At 40.4% G+C, this 21630-nt stretch overlaps 1 protein-coding gene across 2 annotated transcripts in view; it reads left to right on the forward strand.

Moving 5' to 3' along the window:
• The first annotated feature begins 1157 nt into the window (after positions 1-1157).
• Positions 1158-21630, forward strand: part of LPIN2 (lipin 2) — a 121803-nt gene continuing 101330 nt past the window's right edge. The window contains exon 1 of one of the 2 annotated variants that reach the window (XM_012517969.4): positions 1158-1596. The gene's annotated coding sequence lies outside the window, so the exon portion shown is untranslated. Of the gene's footprint in view, positions 1597-19517; positions 19825-21630 lie in introns of those variants that run through there. The other variant, XM_058277491.2, reaches the window with a different exon arrangement.

Consider the following 21630-nt stretch of genomic DNA (forward strand, 5'->3'; position numbering starts at 1 on the left):
CGGAAGTGAGGTGAAAGCCAGGGGCCCTGCTTTTCTGGAGTCTTGCATCTCCACAACAGAAACAAAATAAAACTTCCTCTCTGAGGCATAAATAGAAGAGACAGAGGGATGTAAGCCAGGCGGAAAAGATTTTCAGGTCTATTTATGCCCTATACCATGATCTAAATTTAGACTCCAGTCAGAAAACTGGATAGCAGGCCAAGTATTTGTTTCCTGTGTACATTCCACATTCCCAGTTGTACAAATTCTCTTCAGACTTTTGTGGGATCACTTCAAATGTTCCCCAGCCTGGGCTGCATCTGCTTCCAGACTGCAAATGCACAGAACTGTTTTTTTTGACACAGGATGACAGGAAAATTACAGAAAGTTTGAGGAAAAGTGAAATTGGCAAAGGAAGATAGTTATTTGGAGATGATAACCCCAGTAATGGGGAAGGGGTCCTTCTAGCTCACTCTCCTCCTTCCCCCACAAATCTGCCCTTGTTTCTTGTTCAGTGGTTAAAGCTGATTCCTCATTGTGTGCCTAGGCTTCTATCTTATCATTTCCCTCCATGCCACTCCTCAGTTTGTTAGTTTCTTTATCTGGGCTATAGCCTGGAGTAAAATGGGGTTGGCTGAGGGTGAAGGAGGGGTGGGGATGGCAGTTGTTCCAACAATGAAACTGTTGAGAATCCCTCTTCTGGCTGTTGCTCTTCTTTCTTTCTGTGCTCTCTGAAACAAGTGTTGCATTCTTCTCCACCCACAACTTAATACTCACCAACTGGGCCATCCTGTCTTCAAATGTAGTCTCTTTCCTTAGAAACGTTTTTGGAGGGTGCATAGTAAGTATTTAGCCCAAGGGGATTCTCCATAGGGTAGCTAATTAATTCATATAACTACACTGTACTCTAAAGTTCCTGAGCATTTATTTCATAAATTCTGGGGATTATTACTGAACGATGAAAGAATCTCCTCATGAGAACCGAACTCTATTTCCAACAAGAAAATAAACTACAAAGGCATACGCTTTCTCCCCAGTTTTGGTAATCTTGGGGGAAAAATGTGTCTAACATCAGTAAACCGTTTAGGGAAATACGGAGTAGAGAGATTTAAAAAAAAACAACCACCACCTTCTGTGGCCAAGGAAATTAATTTAGTTAGAAGAGCTTTCATTGGGGAGGGAGGTGGGAGGGGCAAAGCAAAAAGAAGGAAGACAGAGGAACTGTTAGCTCTGTGCTGAAATGGATTCACTTCCCTACCCTAATAAGATTTAGTTCTCCTGACAGCAGACTGCTCACATCATCAAGGATCATTATGTAGAACAAACACCCAAATACTGAGGTGAAAAACGGGATGATTTCTGAAGCTGTCTGGAAAGGTTTAACAAGACCAGCTATACCCTGGAAACACATTTCTTAAGTGCAGCTTGCAGAAGTCAGACATTCCATTCAAATTAGTGGCTGGTCTGGAAAGAAAGTCCAACGGTAGCTGCTGAAACAGCAATCAGGAAGCCCAAGAAAGTTAATATTCACATCTGGAAAGTTTTCTAGGCTTTCGTCTCACAACACTTGAATCACTGAGGGTTTTCAAACGTGCCAGCGGGCACTGTCCTTCTTAGGTAAGTGCCTTTTAAAATCTCTCCTTCCCTCCGTCGCTTCTACAATTTTTTATTACCGTTGCCTTTGGTTATGATGTAAAATGCAGGCTGTGTTACTGTCGGAGCAGGAAAATCTCAAGGCGCCGGTGGTCAAATCCTCCTTCTACAGAATGTACAGAGCATATTTTTCTCTAAACTACCTAATGGAATGGAAAGGTGAGAGAATTCCGATGGGGTCATTCTTTTCTGAGAGGGTCTGACCCCTGGATGACGGAGCGTGAGCTCAGGAAGGTCTCCTGCAGAGAGGTCTGCCTGCTTGGCCGTGCCCCCGTCCTGACTCTCAGTCCACAGGAGGAACTGCCCGCACCAGGGGGATTCCAGCAGGGACGCGGGGCCCAGGCCACTCCGGGGGGTTTCTGCTCCAGCGGCCGTTCCCACTCACTGGTCCTCCCATTCCCAAGGTCTCTTGTTTGATGTCCCCGGCAGCACGTGTCCAGGGGACGTTAAAAAAAAGTCCATCGAATGACCGGAAGAGTCTCTGTTCCCAGGACTAAGAGTTCTAACCACCAATTTAAAAGAAAACAAACCAAGATGGTCTGATTTGGAGAGAGAGAGATTGTGAGTGACTTGCAGTGGCTTCCTTGCGCCTACTATTTCCTTTTGCATTGCTGGCCCATTTCATGTAACTTTTTCTTTGTCATTTAGAAAGATTTACTGCAGGACAAACTCTGCAGTGCAACTATTGAAAAAAAATCGTTCTTTGCATGTCGAGGAAATTGTAAGAGGCACTAAGTTTGTCTTACAAGAGATGAAGGTAAACTTAGAAAGCTTATAGGTTCAAACAGTGTTATTTTTTAATACAGAGATGTATTCATTTATAAATTCATTTTCCACTAGGCCTTCATTTATTTTAATTTTTATTGTGAAATAAACGTACATGAACACTTAGGTACATATCATCCAGGCCAGGAATCTATTACCCTACCTCAGAAATGCCTGATTGCCCTTCCAGATGGTACCATTTCCCTCCCTCCCAAAGGAAATCCTGTTATGAAGTTTGTTACTCATTTCCCTGTTTTTTTTTTTTTTTACCATCTTTATCACCTTCTCTTTCATTCTTAAGCAATATATTGTTTAGATCCCATCCATCAGCCATGTGGGATCTAAGCCCCCTCTCGAGTTAGAGGTGGAGTGGGCATTGCCATCCCAGGGTCCTCAGGATGGAGGAATAAAAGATGGATTAGGGTGGACTTACTGGTATTCTACTATAGAACTATTGTGACTCTAGCAATGGAAGAAATTATATCCTTGATGTGGAGACAGTGGCTGTGGGAATTGCTGAAGGTAGGAAGAGGGAAAAAGAGGTGTGATATTGGGGCATTTTGGGGACTTAAGAGTTGTTCTGAATTATATTGCAGGGACAGATGCAAGACATTCTATATCCTGCCATAACCCACTGAATGGACTGGGAGAGAGTATAAACCACAATGTTAACTATGATCCATGCTCTGTAGCAGTGCTCCAACATGAGTTCATCAAATGCAATGAATGTATCACTAATGAAAGAAGTTGTCGATGTAGGAGGAGTGGGGGATGTGGGGAGTGGGGTATATGGGAACCTCTTATATTTTTTAATGTAACATTTTGTGTGATCTATGTATCTTAAAAAAAAAGATAATAAAAAATGAAATATATATATCATTTAGAGTGACCTGTTTATGGAATAGCATTAATAGAATCATACTTTATTCTTCCGTTGCTTCTTTGTTCAACATTTTATTTTTGCGATTCAGCCAGGTTGTTATAATTGTATAGTATTTCATTATATGATTACACCACAATATAATTCTCCATTCTATCTTTGGTGAATATCAGATTGTTTCTTGCCCTTTGCAATTTTGAGCAAGGCTGCCATAAAGACTGAGTGCACTTGTGCGAGAATTTCTCGAGGGCATATGCTTAAATTGGACTTTTGGGTCTTCATGGATGTGCTGTTCAACTTTCTAGATAATACCAAATATCTAAAGTTGTTACACATTTACATTCCAACCAGCAGGGTGCATGAGTTCTGGTTGGTTACTTCACACCCTTGGCATTGAACAACTTTTTGATTTAATTTAATCTGATGGATGGTGTCTCAGTTTTAATTTACATTTTACGAAGGAAATTTAACAACTTTTCCTATTTTTGTACCATTTGTGTTTGTTCTTATGCTTTTGTACCATTTGTTGTCAAATTCCTCTTCTTTGCTCATTTTTCTCTTGCTAGAACTTTTACTTATTGATGAGTTTTAAAAAATATATTCTGAATTTGAATTTTTGGTTGAATATGTATATTGCAAATATTTCCTTCTAGGATTCTACTTGTTTTTGTTTTGTTCTACTCTCTTTATGGTCTCTTTTAAGGAACATTTAACTTTAATATTGTTAAATTTATCAGTTTTTTCCTTTTGTTAGTACTTTTTGTGTCTTAAGGAATCTTTCCTTACCAAGAATTTATTAACATATTCTCTTATAGTGTCTTCTAAAAGTTTGCTATTAAATAACACTGAACCTAAGATACCATTGATAAGATTCCTCCCAATTCCAGAAATGGTAAAATGAGGAGGGGGAGGTTATCGTCTCAAAATGATGAGAGCAATGCAATTTTATTTTTCTCATTTGGGTCTTTCATTGAAATGAAACCGATTTGGGGATATTGTGTAAAAATTGGGTCCAAATATACTTTTCCCATGTATTTAATCACTTGCCTCCTTATCCTTTGTTAAAAAGTCCATCTTTTCCCCACTTATCTGTAACACCATCTCTACCCTACATCAAGTTTATATGTGTGCTGGATCTGTCTCTGGGCTCACTACTGTAGTGTTTTTTGTTCTGTGTTTTAATATAGTAATAACATACATATGTCATAAAATTTGCCATTTTAACTGTTTTAAGTGTACAATTCAGTGGCATTAATTACTTTTACAATGCTGTGTTATCATCCCTACCTTCCATTACCAAAACATTTTCTTCATCCCAAACAGAAACTTTTTATCCATTAAGCAATAACTCTCCAATTTCCCCTCTCTCCAGGTTCTGGTAACCTCTAATCTACTTTCTGTCATTATGAATTCGCCTATTCTAGATAGTTTATGTAAATAGGCTCATGCAATATTTGTTATTTTATGTCTCTGCTCTGCTTTATTGATCTATTTGTCTCTCCTTGTACCAGTACCACACTGCCTTATCTCTACAGGCTTGGTACGCAGGAAGGTAATTCCTCAAAGTTCTTCTTTAAGAGTTTCTTGAAGAAGCGACATCTGGGCTTGGAATGATATTACATTTAATCAACAGATCAATTTGTGGAGAATTAATATTTTTATGACATTGGGTTTTTCTAGCCATAAATACGGTATTTCTCTAATTAGATCCTCTTTGTAGTCTTCAATGAAGTCTTATAATTCTCTTTATACAGACTTTGCACATATTTTATTAGATTCATTCTAAGAAACCTTAGTCTTTGCTAACATTATACGTGATGTCTTTCAAAAAATTTCCTTTCGTACTTTTTGTTGCTGGCGTATATGAATGCTAATGACTTGTATCTGGCAACATTGCTGAACTCTCACAATCATCTCAATAAGTTGCGCATATATTCTTTTGAATTTCCTACATGCACAGTCATGTCATTGTGATTTCTTCCCTTCCAGTCTTCATGCATTTTATTTTTTTTTCTTGCCTTATTCCCCTACTTAGGACCTGTAGGGCAATACGGAATAGAAGTGGAGTTGGCAGCACACTTATCTTGTTCCCCATTTTCAAAGGAATGTCTACTTATGATATTTTCTCTAGTTTTTGGAAATATCGTTCATCAAGACAAATATTCTTAGTTTTCCATGATTTTTCATCTAAATGAATCAAAAGCTATTTCTGCCTCTACTGAGATAATCCTATGACATTTCTCCTTTAATCTTCCATGTGATGACTACAATAATTGATTTTCTAATGTTAAACTAACCTTATATTCCTGAATAAACCAATTTGGTTGTGATGTATTATCATGCTAGATTCAATGTGCTAAAACTCTGTTTGGGACTTTCCTTTCTATGTGTATGAGTGACATTGGCCTGAAAGTTTTGTTTCTCATACTCCTAGTCAGATTTTGGTTTTAGATTGTGACAGCCATGTAAAATGAGTTTGAGGACTGACCCTTCTTCTCCCATGCTTTAGAATAGGCTGTAGGAGATGGAAATTTATTCCTTGAGTGTTTGGTAGGAGTCACTGGTTACTGTTTTCAGCTGGATTTTTCTTTGCTGAAAATATTTACAGCAGATTCAAATTCTCTAATGCTTATGGATCTACTCTGGTTACTCCTTGAATTTTTCTACTTTGTCTAAGTTTTCAAATTAACTGCCATAAAAATGTCACAGAATTCTCATATTTTACACTTCTGCATCATTTTTCCTTTATTCCTCACATGGTTGCACCTTCTTTTTTTTTGCCTCAATTGTTTTTTACCACAGGATTGTAAAATTTATTAGTCTTTGGAAAACCCAGTGCTTGATTTAATGGGCCCTTTCTATTGTATGTCTGTTTTCTATTTTCTTGTTTTATCTTTATTATTTCCTTCCGTTTTATTTGGCTTTATTTTGCTCTTCTTTTTCTAGCTTTTGGTCCTTTATATTTCAAACATTTTTTCTTCTAACATAAGCTGATAGGTCTATAAATTTCCCTGTAACTACAGGTAGGCCCGATTACCTGTAACAGGTAGTTCCCTGTAACTACAGGTAGGCCCGATTACCAATCGGGTAGGCCCGATTGATGTATAGCATCAAATATTTGATAAGAAGTATTTAAATATTTTCACACATCTAGGAAGATTTGTTCCATGAGCCATGAGTTTTTCTAGTTATCTTTTTTCTTTATTGATTTTTGGTGTAATTGCATTGTGATCAAACACACTGTTTTTAACAATGTCTTTAAGTACTTTTATCAGTTGCTACTTTATTTTGAGGCTACTTTATTAAGTATTTGTAAGAGTTTTTTTCTTTCTGGACAATTGAAGATGTTGTAATCCTCTTTATCTCTAAAAATTCTTTTTATCATAAGGTTTATTTTATCCAATATTAATATCATAACATTAGCTTTCTTTGTTTTAAAGTTGGTTGTTGTCCACCCTTTTCCTTTCCTGTGTTTTAAAAAATATTTCTTTGTTTTTGATGCTTCTTTCCTCCCCCCCACCCCAAGACAGCTCCCTCACCTGTTTGCTCATTGTTTTTGCTTAATGTCTGCTTGTCTTTTGTCTTCTTTAGGAGGCTCCAGGAACTGAACCTGGGACCTCCCATGTGGGAGGCAGGTACTCAACTGCTTGAGCCACATCTGCTCCCTGATGCTTCCTTTGTCAACAGTATCTAAATGAAGGTTTTTACTTGTGCTTGTTTTTGCTTCATCTTGGTTGAAACTTAAAACTTTTAGCCACGAGCTGGTAGTCCTTTTATATTTGTTTTATTTTGTAATATATTGGGATTTATCTCTACCATCTAATTTTGTGTTTTTGTCTATCTTTTTAAAAAGTTGTTACTGTGGTAACATATACTACAACACAAAATTCCCACTCTTAACCATTTCTAAAGGCACAATTCAGTGGTATTAATTACATTTACAATGTTATATTACCATCACCACCATCCACTATCAAAACTTAGTCCAGAGATTCCATATAAGTGGAATTACACAATACCTGTCCTTTTTTGCCTGGCTTAATTCATTCAACATAATGATTTCAAGATTTATCCATGCTATTGCTTGTATCAGAACTTCATTCCTTTTCATGGCAGAATAATATTCAATTGTATGTACATACCACATTTTTTTAATCTGTTCATCTGCCAGTAGACTTGTAGGTTGTTTCTACCTTTTGGCTATTGTAAATCTCGTGAGCTGCTATGAACATAAATGTACAAGTATTCGTTTGAGTCCCTGTTTTCAATTCTTTGGGACATATACCTGGACATAGAACAGCTAGGTCATATGGTAATTCTATGTTTAACTTTTTCACTCTAATTATTTATTTTATTTAAATTTTTTTTTTTTTAAAGATTTATTTATTTATTTAATTTCCCCCCCTCCCCTGGTTGTCTGTTCTTGGTGTCTATTTGCTGCGTCTTGTTTCTTTGTCCGCTTCTGTTGTCGTCAGCGGCACGGGAAGTGTGGGCGGCGCCATTCCTGGGCAGGCTGCTCTTTCTTTTCACGCTGGGCGGCTCTCCTCACGGGCGCACTCCTTGCGCGTGGGGCTCCCCCACGCGGGGAACACCCTTGCGTGGCACGGCACTCCTTGCGCGCATCAGCACTGCGTATGGGCCAGCTCCACACGGGTCAAGGAGGCCTGGGGTTTGAACCGCGGACCTCCATATGGTAGACGGACGCCCTAACCACTGGGCCAAAGTCCGTTTTCCTATTTAAATTTTTATAAACAAATGTTCTCCATTCCCCAACCCCACATCTCTCCTCCTCCAGTAACCTCTAATCTGCTTTCTGTCTCTGTGAATTTGCTATTTCTAGTAATCTCTTCTGTGAATGTAATACCAGGTAATTTTTGTCCTTATGTGTCTTGCTCATTTCACTGAGCACAATATTTTCAAAGTTCTTCCATGTTGCAGCATGCCTCATAACTTCATTTCTTTTCTTATGCCTGAATAATATTCCATTTTTGTACGCACATTTTATTTATTTATTCCTTTGTTGATGGACATATGGCTTGTTTTGAGCTTTTGGCTGTTGTAAATAATGCTGCTGTAAACACTGGTCTACAAGACCCTGTTTTCACTCTCTAGAGTGAAATCCTAGAGTGGAATTGCCAGGTCAAATAGTAATTCTGTGTTTAACTTTTTAGGAGATGCCATATTGCTTTCCACAGTGGCACAGCATTTTACATTCCCACCAACAATGTACTAGAATTTCAATATCTCTGTATCCTCTCCAATACTTGCCATTTTCCTTAAAAAAAAAATCCATCTTTGTGAGTGTAAAATTGTATCTCACTGTGGCTTTGCTTTGTATTCCTTAATGACTAATGATGTTGAGAATCTTTTCATATGTGTACTTAGCCATTTGTATTTCTTCTTTGGAGAAGTACCTTTTCAAGTCCTTTGCCCATTTTTAAATTGGGTTATTTGTCTTTTTGGTTGCATTGTAAAAGTTCTTTATATGTTCTGGATATTTAAACCCTTATCTGATATATGGTTTGAAACAATTTTCTCCTATTGAGTAGGCTATCTTTTCATTTCCCTGAAATGTCCTTTGCTGTGAAAAATTTTAAATTTGATGAAATCAAATTTATCTCATTTCTTTTGTTGTTTGTGGGTTTGGTGTCATATCTGAGAATCCATCACAGAATCCCAGGTCATGAAGATTTTCCCATGTATTATCTTTTAAGAGTTTTATAGCATTATCTCTTATATTTAGGTCCTCAATCCATTTAGCAATGATTTTGTGTGTATGCTGTGAGGTAGGCATCTAACTTCATTCTTCTGCATACTCTGTTTTCCCAACATCATTTTTTTTTTACACTTTTTAAATTAAAGTTATAGATCACAAAGAATGTTACATTCCAACATCATTGTGGAGGAGACAATGCTTTCCTCACTGCATGTACTGAACATTCTTGTTAAAAATCATTTGGCTAGCTTCTTGCCACATCTTCAAAAATGAAGACTATTCTCAGCAGCCAGACTATCAACATTCCGGAAAACGTCAGCATCATGCAGAAGGGATCCCAGAGGAACCCTGCAGAGGGACTTCAATCCCAGCAACGTAGAAATTAATCCCCTTGGAAAGAAAAAGAAGAGGCTTTGGGCTGAAAAATAATGGGGAAATAGAAAGGAACTGACTGAAATTCACACTTGTGGTAGTCACGTACAGAACATGATCAAGGGTGTTAGTCTGAGCTTCCATTACAAGATGAGGTCTGAGTTTACTCACGTCCCCACCAACATTGTTGTTCAGGAGAGTCGGTCTCCAGCTGAAATCCAAAATTTATATACACAGGGTTCAGATGAGGCTAGGCATTGCTTGCTTAGTATCTGAGGCCCAGAAAGGTGATTTAATTCTTGAAGGAAATGACATTGAACTTGTATCAAATTTCACTGCTTTAATTCAGCAAGTCACACTAGTTAAAAACAAGGACATCACCAAGCGTTTGGATGTCTCTGGAAAAGGAAGAGTTCTGCAGGTTGATGAATAAGATCTAAAAGTTGCCCAACTATGAAAACAGAAGACGCCAGTTGATTCCTAAGACCCATTTGTGGTATTTTAAAGGTGCAAAAAATCTCATCTGTTGGCTTGGGATTTTTTATTTTTAAAAAGTCAATTGTCCATAGACATATGGCTCTATTTCTGGACTTTAAATCTGTCCCACTGATCTGTCTATCTTTGTGCCAGTACCACGCAGTTAAAATTACTGTCAATTTGTAAAGCATTTTGAAAGAGGGACGTGTGAGTCGTCCAACGCTGTTCTTCTTTTAGAAGATTGTTTTGGCGATTTGGGGCCTATTGCATTTCCACATAAATTTGAGGATTGGTTTTTCTCTTTCTTAAAAAAAAGGCTGCTGGAATTTTCATAGAGATTGGATCATTGAATTTATATTGCTTTGGGTAATAGTGACATATTAACAATGTTATCTCTTCCAATCCATGAACATGGGGTGTCTTGCCATTTATTTAGGTCTTCTTTAATTTCTTTCAGCAATGCATTTTGTGATTTTCAGTACACAAGTCTTTTGTATCCTTAAAGTTATTCCTAGATATTTTATTCTTTTAAGTGCTATTGTAAATGGAATTGTTTTCTTAATTTCCTCTTCAGAGTGTTCAGTGTATAGGAATATGATTATTTGTATTGATCTTGTAACGTTTCATTTTGCTTAATTCATTTATTAGTTCTATTGTTTTCTTGTGAATTCCTTTGGATTTTCTATATATAAAATCATGTCATTTGCAAACAGATAGTTTTACTTTTTCCTTTCCAATTTGGGTACATTTTATTTCTTTTCCTTGCCTAAATGCTCTCCAAGAACTTCCTGTGAAATACTGAACAGCAGTATTGAAAGTGAGCAGGGCATCCTTGTCTCATTCCTGATCTTAGAGGAAAGCTTTCAGTATTTCACCAGTGAATATATTAGCTATGAGTTTTTCATAAATAACCTTTATCATATTGAGAAAGTACCCTTACATTCCTACTTTTCTGAATGTTTTTTATCAAGAAAGGTGCTGTATTTTGTCAAATGCCTTTTCTGAAACTATTGAGTAACCATGTGGCATTTTGCTTTCATTCTATACATATAGTATATTACATTGATATATTTTCTTATGTTGAACCACCCTTGCATTTCTGGGATGAATCTTGGTTCTGGTATGAAATATCTTAAAATAACATTAAATTCAGTTTGTTAGTATTTTGTTAAAGATTTTGTGCCTCTATATTCGTAAGGGAAATTGGTCTGTGAATTTCTCTTGTGATGTCTTTGCAAGCCTTTGGTATCAGGCTAGTCTCATAAAATGAATTAAGGGAAACCGACTTGGCCTAATGGATAGGGCGTCCGCCTACCATATGGAAGGTCTGTGGTTCAAACCCTGGGCCTCCTTAACCCATGTGGAGCTGGCCCATGCACAGCGCTGATGCGCGCAAGTGGTGCCGTGCCACGCAGGGGTGTCCCCCACGTATGGGAGCCCCATGCGCAAAGAGTGCACCCTGTAAGGAGAGCTGCCCAGCCCGAAAGAAAGTGCAGCCTACCCAAGAAAGGCACCACACACATGGAGAGCTGACACAACAAGATGACACAACAAAAAGAAACACAGATTCCTGGTGCCACTGATAAGGATAGAAGCGGTCACAAAAGAACACACAGCGAATGGACACAGAGAGCAGACAACTGGAGGGGGGGTAAGGGGAGAGAAAAAAAATCTTAAAAAAAAATGAATTAAGAAGTGTCCCATTCTCTAGAATTCTTTGATAGAGTTTGAGAAGGATTGGTATTAATTCTTCTTTAAATGTTAGTAGAATTCATCTGTGAAGACATCTGGTCCTGGATTTTTCTTGCCTGAAAGATTGTTGATTATTGATTCAATCTCTGTACTTGTTATAGGTTTGTTGACATTTTCTATTTCTTCCTGAGTCAATTTGGGTAACTGACATTGCTAGGAATTTTTCTATTTCTAGATTATCTAGTTTGTTGGTATATAATTGTTCATAATACTCTTTTTTAATCCTTTTCATTTCTCTAATGTTGGTAGTAGTATCACCATTTTCCTTTCTGATTTTAGTTATTTGCATCTTTTTTTGGTCAGTTAGCTAAGAGTTGTCAATTTTATTTTTTTCAAAGGACTTTTTGTTGTATTTATTCTCTTCATTATTTCCCCCAATTCTCTCTTTCATTATCTCTACCCTAATATTATTTTCTTTCTTCTGCTAACTTTGGGTTTACTTTGCTCTTATTTTTCTATTTCCTCTGGATGTAAAGTTAGGTTATTTGAGATAGTTCTTCCTTTTTAATATAGGCATTTTATGGTTATAAATTTCCCTGTGAGTATTGCTTTTGCTGTATCCCATGAATTTTGATAGTTGTATCTTTGTTTTCATTTGTCTTTAGGTATGGTCTAATTTCCCTTGTAATTTCTTCTTTAACCCATAGGTAGTTTAAGAGTGTGCTGTTTAATATCCACATATTTACAAACTTTCCATTTTTCTTCTGTTAGTCATTTCTATCTTCATTCTGTTGTGGTCAGAGAGGTTACTTTTTATGATTTCAATATTTTAAAATTTATTGAGACTGTTCTTGTGCCCTAACATATAATCTATCCTAGAGAATGGTCTGTGTGCATTTGAAAAGAAAGTGTATTCCACCATTGTTGGGTGAAGTATTCTATATATGTCAGTTAGATCAATTTGATGTATGGCTTTGTTCAGGCCCTCTCATTCTTTATTGACCTTCTGTTTAGGTGTTCTATCCAGTGTTGAAAGTGGTGTATTGAAATCTCTAACTATTGCTGTAGAAGTGTCTATTTCTCCTTTAAATTCTGTCCATGTCTGCTTCATGTATTGGGCACTCTGCTATTATAATTGTTAAATCTTGTTAAATTGACCATTTTATTGATACATAATGTCCTCCTTTGTTTCTTGTAATAGTTTTTTACTTAAAGTCTATTTTGTCTGATACTAATATAGCCAGGTACCCCAGCTGTCTTTTGATTACTGCCTTCATGAAATATTTTTTCTATTCTTTCACTTTCAACTTCCTTGTATCAATGGATCTAAGATAAGTCTCTTGTAAACAGCATATAGGTAGACTATGTTTCTTTATGTGCCTTTTGGTTGGAGATTTTAATCCATTTACATTTAAGGAAATCACTGATAAGGCAAGATTTATTCCTTTCATTTTGCTAATTGTTTTTCCAAGTTCTTATACATTTTGTCCCTCCTTTCCTCCATTACTGCCTTGATTTTTGTTTAGATGATCTTTTAGTATGAGCCATTTGGAAATATATACCCTTTCCTTTTGTGTGGATTTTTCAAGACATTTTCCTTATGGCTACCACGGAGATTACATCTTTTACAATTTAGGTTGTGTTGATTCCAACCTGACTTTAATAGCCCACACATACTCTGTACCTATATCCTTCTGTGCCTCCCTTTTATATTATTCTTGTCACAAATGCATCACATGCCCAATAACATAGATTTACATTTGTTTTCATGCATTTGATTTTGAAGTCTTATAAAAAGTAAAAGACAGCATTACAAATGAAAAATGAAGTAACACTGGTATTTATTTTCACTTATATTTTTACTTACACCAGAGATCTTTATTTCTTCATCCAGCATTGAGATATTGTCTAGTGCTCTTTCCTTTCAATGTGGTATTTCCTGTAAAGTAGGTCTAGTGGTAATGAACTCCTTCAGTTTTTGTTTGTCCCTCATTAATTACTCCCTCATTTTTGAAGGACAGTCTTGTTGTGTATATTATTCTTGGACAACAGTTTTTTCTTTCTTTCTGTACTTTAAATATATCCTCCCACTGCTTTCTGCTTTCCATAGTTTCTCTTGAGAAATCAGATTTTAATCTTATTAAGAATCCCTTTTCTCTTGCTGTTTTTAGATTGTGTTTTTGTCCTTGACATTCAACAGTTTGGCCACAATGTGTAGATCCATTTGGGTTCATTCTGCTTATTGTTTTTGAGTATTTTAGATTTGTAGGCTCATATTTTCATCAGATTTGGGAAGTTTTCTGTATTTTTTCTAGCATTTTTTCTCCCTCTCTTCTTCTGGGGTTCTTATGATGCATATATTGGCACTTGATGGTGCCCCAGAGGTTCCTAAGTCTCTGTTTCATTCCTTTTTTTTTATGCTCCGGAGCTTGGAATATTTCAAAGTTCTTGTCTTCAAGTTTGCTGATCCTTTCTTTTGCCTCCTCCAATCTGCTCTAAAACTCCCAATTGAAATTTTCACTTCATTTACTATACTTTTGAGTTCTAGAATTTCCATTTGCTGCTTCTTTATAATTTCTATCACAATATTGAAATTCTTATTTTGTTTTTATTTTGGTTTCCTGATTTCTTTTAGTTCTTTGTCCAAGTTTTCCTTTAGTTTATTGATCTTATTTTTGACATTTGTTCCAAGATCTTTTATTAGTAATTCCAGAGACTGAGCTTACTCTGAAATATTTTCCACTACATTATTTTTTTTCCTGTGACTGGGTCATATTTTCCTGTCACATATTTCCTGTTTTATAATATTTTGTTGAGAACTGGGCATTCTGAGTATTATTTTGTGGTCACTCTGGAAATCTAGTTCTGTCACTCTTCTGTCAGTAAGGCTAAGAACAAGAAAGAAAAAAAGAAAGAAAAAGGAGGAAAAAAGAAAGGAAAGAGAGAGAAAGAAAATAGCACTAACAAACAGACAAAATACCCATACACACACATGCTCACACACACACAAAACCAGGAAAGAAGTGTAACACCTCTCCAAGTCTCTTGTTGATGCCGGTGGGACGCCAAAAGGTACTGTTGTTGAGGCTCGAAACCTAGGCCTAACTCCCTGCTCAAGGATTTGCCAGACCCAAAAATATAAATCAGAGAAAGAAGAAGGAAAAAACCCCACAAAAACTGAAAAGCATGAAAGAGTAGGAAAAAGAAAAAGAGGTATACTGGCTCTTTATGTTTTGGCAGATGGTAGTGTAAGGCCAGAAAACGCTGCTTCTGAGAGAAACCAAGGCTAGTAGCTACTCTGGGCCCTCAGATGTTCACCAAACTAAACAACACGGGAAAGAAATAAAAGAAACCCAGTCAATGAAAAAGGGCACTGGATCTTTAAGTCCTCGTAGAGACTGGTGTGAGGCTAGAAGCTGCTGCTGTGGAAACCACTGAAACCAACGCCAGAACCTTTGCTGGGTCTTTAAGGATCTGCCAGGCCAGAAAACGCCCACATGCAGAAGAAAAAAGAAATAGTGGGAGAAGATACACTGGCTCTTTATGTCCACGTGGATGCGGGTGGGAGGCTGAAGTGCTGCTGCCCAGAAGGCTGAAACTGAGGCCAGCTTCCACACTGGTCCCACAGGGATCCCCCAGACTGACTTTGACCCTCAACTTCAACCTCAAGAGGAGGAGGTTTCTTCTGACAGCCCTGGCCCCATTTGCCTGCTCCCAGGACGCAGGCCACATTGCCATTGCCACAGCCATTTCCGTAGCCGCTTTGTGGAGCTGAGCCATGGGTGCTGGTAACTGACCTTTGCTTTTACTTACAAGAGCTAAGCTCTTGGCAGCCTCTTGTTTCTTCTGACGTTCCTGCAGTTTGCTCTAAATGTTCATTCTGGTTCCAGGGCTACCACCTAGTCAATTCCAATCTCTTTTTTTCAGCTCTTTCATTTTTCTATGGAGGGAGTAGTTTGTAAAACTTCCTACTCAGCCATTTGCGCCTGTGCTCTCTGTTTAATTTTTTTTTTTGAGGAACCGCCAAAATGTTTTCCACAGTGGCTACAACATTTTATATTCCCATCAACTATGTACGAGGGTTCCTGTTTTTCTACATCCTTGTCAATACTTGTTATTTTCTGTCTTTTAATAATTGTCATCCTAGTTGGGTATGACATGGTATCTCCTGATACCATCATAGAATGATGTTGAGCATCTTTTCACGTGCTTATTGGTTATTTTAGAGAAATGTCTATTCTGGTCCTTTGTTCATTTTTAAATTGGTTTGTTTGTGTTTTTGTTGTTGAGTTGTAGGAGTTCTTTATATAATCTAGAAATAAACTCTTATCAGATATGAGTTTTCTCTCTGTAGATTGTTTTCACTTTTTTGAGACTGTCTTTTGCTGTCTCATTGTTTTATATGTCTTTCTTATTTCTTGCTTTCTTTTAAATTGATTTTATTTTCATACAATTATTTTGCTTTTGGGGTCCCAGCTTTATTGAGTCTTCTATTAAACTTTCCATTTAGTGCAGACATTAGGCTTTTACTTCTGCCCCACCCCCACATCCCCCAAACTTCCTGAGTCTGCAAAAACCAATATTCATATTCACTAGTTTCAACAAATAACCTCCGAGGAAATGCTGACTTTGGGCTCTGTTTACCCCTTGGGTCTGGCCTTCACTGGGTCCTAGTACTATTTCATAATTCCTTATTGGTTTATGGATAGCTTCTATATTTTTAATATTTTATCTAATGTTTTTGTTGTTTTGTGGGAGAGTTGGTGCAGACACCCAGCTGAGCTTATTACTAGAAATGGGAATCCTCATTTATTTTTCATCAAATATTTATTGGGCACCTACTATGTGTGCAATAGGTGCCATGGTTGTGGTCTATATAAGAGAGTTTAGGAGCACGAGGAAAGAGACCTTGTCTGGGGTAAGGCAGTAGAGGCAACCGAGGGAAAATAGTGGGAACTGGTGGTTAAAAATAGAGGTTTGATGGGAGTGGGTGTAGCTCAGTGTTTGAGCACCTGCTTCCAGTGTACAAAGTCCCAGGTTCGAGTCCTCATACCTCCTAAAAAAACAAAAACAAAAAACTCCCAAACGAACAGAAAATAGAGGTTTGGGAGTCAAGCAGGCCTTGAGTCAAATCCCAGCACCACTGCTTACTAGTTGTGAGACCTGAGGCAAGTTGCTCATCTGCTCTGTTCCTCAGTTCCTTCATTTATAAATAGGTATTGATAATGACCACTACCTCATACTTGCAGTGCGAATAGTGATGCTCAGGAAATGATGGTGAGCCTTTGTCTTCCCAGAAGAACTGAAAGCTGAACAACAAAGCTATTTGTCTAAGGTCTGGTCTCTCCCCTGGGAGCTACCAGAGAAGGGAATAGAGCTGCCCCTCACCAACGCTAGGCTGGAAGACTCCATTTTATTCTGAGGAAATTCCTTCTCCCTTTTCTAGGTTCCCTCATAGATACACCTTCTCCCTGCCCCTCTGGCTTCTCACTAGGACTCCTCCATGGGTTTAGAGTTTTGGGAATAAAAGCCAGGAAGGGACTTGCAGGCAATGTCTGCTTTTCACTCTATCAGCAAACTTTTTTGAGACAAAAGACAGCAGAATTCCTGGGTGCATTCTTAAAGGGGAGAATTAAAGAGGGGAAATGGAAGGAGAAAAACACAAGTTAATATATTTTAAAAAATCCTTTTGCAGAAGAAAACATTTGAGCAAAAGGAAAGACGCTGGATGATGGGGGGACACGGAGTTTTTCCTCTCGGCAACGATTGCCAATCACTTTTGCAATTCTGGATGGAGGGTGTTTGGAACTGAGCAGGACTAGAAGGCAGAGAGATCAGCTTGCAGTTGCCTGTAGGAGACCACAAAGTTGAAGGTGAGAGCCTGGGGGCAGGGGTGAGCCACAAGGTTGTACAACTCTGGAGCACCCTAAAGGTGGGCCACACAGTACTTGTGGAGGAAAGGACCAGTTTATAGAGAGCTTTAGAAAGTAGGAATGACACAACTTGATGGATGTGGAATGAGAGTAGAAGGAAACGAGAATCCCTCTTGGGTTTCTGGTTAGGGTGACTCAACAGATGATGGTGCCACTGACAGAGGAGGAAATTCCAGAGGAGCATGTTTGAAGAAGCTTAGAAGATGGCCCTGAACTTGAACCGTGACTGTCCGTCCTGCTGGTGGAGATGCCAAAAGCCACTAAGCACAGGCATGTGGATCTCATAGGTGCTCCTGCTGATGAGAGGAGGGATTTTCCAGAAAAAAAATAGGGGTCAACAGCATCTTACCCTCCAAGGTCAGGAAAGATGGGACCTGGAAATTGTCCGCAGTATTTAGCAATCGGAGGTGGTTGTTTCCATTAGGCTGAGCAGTTTCGGAGGTGGAGGAAGGTCAGGAGCAAGACTGCATTGAAGAAGCAAAGCCTCCCCCTCTTTCAAGGTAGGTTGGCTGGGTAAGGAAGTGCTGAGGTAAACTGATAGCCTGAAAGAAACTTGAGCCTGTTAATACTGAGGGATGAATCCAGAGTTGAGGAAGAGGGAACAATTAATGGAGTGAGATTCCTCTCCATGGAGCTGGAAGGTGGGTGTCAGAGGACAGGAGAGGAAGAGCTGTCTTCTTCCGACATTCCAGTGTGCAGTTGGTGGGAATTAGGTGGCTCCCCATACACTTCCTAAATGTCAGGGCAGGAAGTGAAGGGATGTCATGCAATACCGAGTTGCATCAATGAGAAATGAGTCCCTACTTTATTTAAGTGGTAGCATAAACAGGTAGACACCAGAGAATGAGGAAAATATTAGAGATGTGAACCAATCATGCAGAATGAGATATCAAACCTAAGATTGTTTGGAGTAAGGAAAGGGATGTCTGGGTTTCCTGATTTGTTGAAATGAAGGAAGGAAGCTTGGCAGAATATTTCCCTCCCGAGGCAGGAGGTAGTGAACATAGCCTGAGAGAAATAGAAAGAGCCCAAGTGGGAAAAAATGTTTCAGGTTCCAGAGGCTCAGCTAAATTAAGCACTTGATAGGTAATCATGTGTAATCTTCAAAATAATCCTGTCAGAAAGGCATTCCTAGTCCCATTTTATTGATGATGAAACCGAAGATCAAGTTCTTCTCACTTCAATTCCATTTCCCAAATCTGAGTAAAAAGCTTTGAAACATAAAGGGAAAGGAAAAGCTCCATTTCCTGTCCTCTTTTAAAAATTGTATTTCACATGTGAAGCCAGGTGAAAGGCACTGAAAGGAGGAAAATCCCCAGTGTGCGTGAGCCAGTGAAATCCCCTGTCTTTGTAGGGCCTTGTGAAGCATGGGGCGGTTTGGTTGAACTCTAGAGAAAGACCGCGGGAACTGTGGGGAGAAGTGGTTGCCCACCTTCCTTCAGAAGAACCTCCACACACAGCACAGCCCAGTCAACCATATTCCATCTGCAGAGAGAAATTTCCTGGTGCCTGGGTTTTTCACAGAGCAGCCTGAATAGCAGACTATTTCAGTCACCACAAGGCTACAGAAAGTAGCACGCACATCACTCACGGTGAGAAATTAACTGGAATTTGGAAGTAATACATGCACTTCCATTTATAACTTGTAATAATAGGTTGGGGAAAAAAAGGTCAGTGTGCAACCATGATACAGTACCGGTGATCTTATATTTAAAAATAGGGGAGGAGAAGTAACCAAACAGAGGCGCTATTGCTGATGAAAAGTTGTACGTGATGCTCCGCAGGGTTGCCATGGGGACCGGAAGAAACGTTTTTGTTTAAAAAAAAAAAAAAAAAGTAACGCTCCAGTTACCCGAAGCACAAGAAAGTGTGGGGCCCGCCCAGTAGAGGCCAGAGGCCGGGGGCCTGGCAGCTTCGGAGCTGAGGAGTGGGTGGGAGCAGCTCGGTCACCCCGCCTCGCGCTGCCTTCACGCGCTCAGGCCGGCGGGATTGAGGGGCGGGCAACGGCGTGGGGGCGGGGCCGGGAGGGGGCGGAGCGCGCGCGTCACGTGGCCGCCCGGCGGGGCGGGGTCTGCGCGTGCCGCCCGCCGCTCGGCCACCGCCGCCGCCGCCGCCTCCGCCGCCGCCGCGTCCATTCATGAGGGCCGCCCGGCTCGGCAGCGGCCCAGGCGGCTCCCGAGGCAGCGGCGGCGGCGGGCGCCCGGGCCCCGCGCGCGTCCCCGGCCGGTACCGCCCCCTGCACCCGCCAGCGCGTCCTCCGTGGCAGCTTCTCGCCGCCGCCGTCCGGCCGCCGCCACCTCCCCTCGGCCCCCCGCGGGCGCCGGCGCCGGCGCGGGGCTGGAGCGACGCCGCCGCAGGTAACCGAGGGGCTCCGCCACACGCCACCGCGCTTCGGGGGCGGAGGGCCCCGCGTCTCCGCGCGCGGGACCGCGAGGTCTCCGCTTGGGCGCGGGCGCCGTGCATCCCGCGTCCCCCCGCCGGGGCCGAGTCGTCCCCCTCCCGCGCCACCACGTAGAGCGCAGCCCCGGCGCTGCGGGGCGGGCCCGCGGGCGGGGGGTGCGGGGGTGTCCGCGGGGACGGCCCCCGAGGAATTGTCCCGGGTGTCCGGCGCCGGGGGCCTGACCGGGCCGAGCGGGTCGGGGGAGGCAGCGCCGCCGGAGGCCGCGTCTCCATCCCGCCCGGCCTGGGGGAGGGGGCGCCGGGCGCGTGATGCGGGCCGAGGCGGGGGCCCTGGAGTTGATGTTATTTCTTTGGGGCTGTCGGTTTGCCCAGCGCCTCCGCCCTCAGGTTGCAGACCGGATTGGGAGTGTGAGTGGTGTTTTTTCCTTCTTAAACTCGCCTCCCTGTCCTCACTCGTAATCTGTATCGCACATGTTCAGATAGAGTTTACACTCGGGACTTCTGTCTCAACTTTCAACCCCGCGGCCACTATTTTCTCCAGCATCCTAAAGCAAGTGAAGACTATTTTTCATTGAAAATTTGGAGTGACGTTTTGAAAGCATGGTTATTTAAAAAGAAGAAAAAAAATTCAAAAAACCCAAAACAAAAAGATCATCCTTTCTATACAGAAAGCACTGGAACTCTGAATATTTGGAATTACTTAGCCAGGCATCAAACTTAATTTTTAATGAACTTTTTTTTTTTTTTTTAAAGAACATCTTTCTTTGCTGTGAAACTAGGCTGGGTTGAAGCTCTTTACGTAGTAGAGATGCTGGAGAAGTGTTTATAAAAGCTTGTCTGACTAGTTGATTATGCTTTGACAGTTCATACTAGTTTTGCGATATATTTTAAATTATCTACAAAGAATAATCGATTTGTTGATGGTCTGGCATTGATGATCCGTGGTTTAAGGATGAAGTGTGTGACAGGTGGGGTTGTAGTGGAGCGGTGGCAGAGCCCTGAAAAGTTGCAGGGGGAAGGACCTGGCCCCCCTAAAGCAGCATCCTTTCTTTGCCTGAGGGGCTGTCAGCCCCAGGGCATACTCAGCCACAGTTTGTAAATGCAAAGTCCAATATCGTGTGTGGAAGACCTTGCGACTGTATAGGTGGCATTTAATTAGATATGCAGCTGATTGTAGTGTATTAGGCTGAAGTATCTCCACGCCCAGAGGTTGGTAGAAATACCCATAGAATGCTAGAAATGAAGTGACAGGTGCTGTCAGAATATTTGGATGGCATGATTGAGAATCAACAGAACAGCATTATGTTTAGAATGAACTGGAAACGGGGGCATTTGGACTGAAGTCACTGTTAAGAAACAAATAATAGGGTCACCCAGAGCTTTGTAGCTTTATTGCTACATGCTCGTAGGTACTCATCGCTCTGTATTGTAATTTTTGATTTACTGATTGGACTCCCTCCTTAACTAGACTTGAATCCTCAGAGCCAACACTCTGGAAGCTTCCCACTATAATGACAGAGCCGGCTTGTAGAAAAACCTCGGGAGAGTCTGCTGAGTGGAGGTAGGAAGACAGGCAGGCAGTTTGTCCTTCCCAGTGACCTATGGAGCCTGTAGATTTCCGGAATTAGTTCATTCATTTTCCTGAATTCATGAACCCTGGATGAATAATTCTGGTGGTGCCACATATTAGAGGTGGTAAAAGGTTGAACTAAGCCAATGAATAGTGAGTATTTTCCAGTGTTGAGTTAAATATAGCGTGGTTC

The sequence above is a fragment of the Dasypus novemcinctus genome, chromosome 16, assembly GCF_030445035.2.
Source record: "Dasypus novemcinctus isolate mDasNov1 chromosome 16, mDasNov1.1.hap2, whole genome shotgun sequence".
NCBI classification, from domain to species: domain Eukaryota; kingdom Metazoa; phylum Chordata; class Mammalia; order Cingulata; family Dasypodidae; genus Dasypus; species Dasypus novemcinctus.